Consider the following 821-nt stretch of genomic DNA (forward strand, 5'->3'; position numbering starts at 1 on the left):
ACTAGATAGGGGTGACAATTAATTCGGTCTTTCTATATGTAAAATAATTTTCGAAAGAAAGAGTAGTTGGAGTTGCAATAATCGCTAGTATCAACGCACGGAGCCTTCATGTGTTTCATCCAATAGGAGAGGTGTTGATTAATCGACCTCCAATTGGTGGAATTTTGGGTTTAGGATACCAATTTCAACCTTATCAATACACCCAAACAGTCACGGTCAATCTTAAACTTCTCCTGCACTCCAGTTGCTCAAGATTTGTACCCACTTAGAACACAAAGGAAAGGTGTTTGTAGCCACAAAGGAGGTACCACAAAGGTTGGAGAAGAAACCGACCAAGCAAGGACACAAAGCAAAAGGCAAGGACTTTTTCTCTCTTCAACACAAAGGCAAACACAGGTGAATTATAGAAGACCAAGGAGGCTAGCATATATAGGTTAGGTTAGGTCAAAGTGATGGAACCAAGCCCAATACAAATACCCTTAGTGGACCAACATAAATAAGCTATCCAGTGAGTGTAGAAATCGGGTCATGACTAACACAAATTAATTAGGTTGCTTTCAATGGCTCAAATAGTTTTAGGGTCGGGTCATCAATCTTTAGTGTCGATAATTAATTTATCCAACATCAATTTAACATCATCGCCCGAATTATTGGGTATCTGTTGACGATTTTATCCCACAAGTGGACGGATTGTAATAAGTAGTAAAGTGAATCTTTTGAGTCCGGATTATCGTTCCCACGAGAACTATACTTTAGTACTCAATTTATTATTCCTAACTCCTACTTGATGAATATAAATAAAAAAAAATATATTTGATTGA

The sequence above is a fragment of the Olea europaea genome, chromosome 6 (genome assembly GCF_002742605.1).
Source record: "Olea europaea var. sylvestris chromosome 6, O_europaea_v1, whole genome shotgun sequence".
Lineage (NCBI taxonomy): Eukaryota > Viridiplantae > Streptophyta > Magnoliopsida > Lamiales > Oleaceae > Olea > Olea europaea.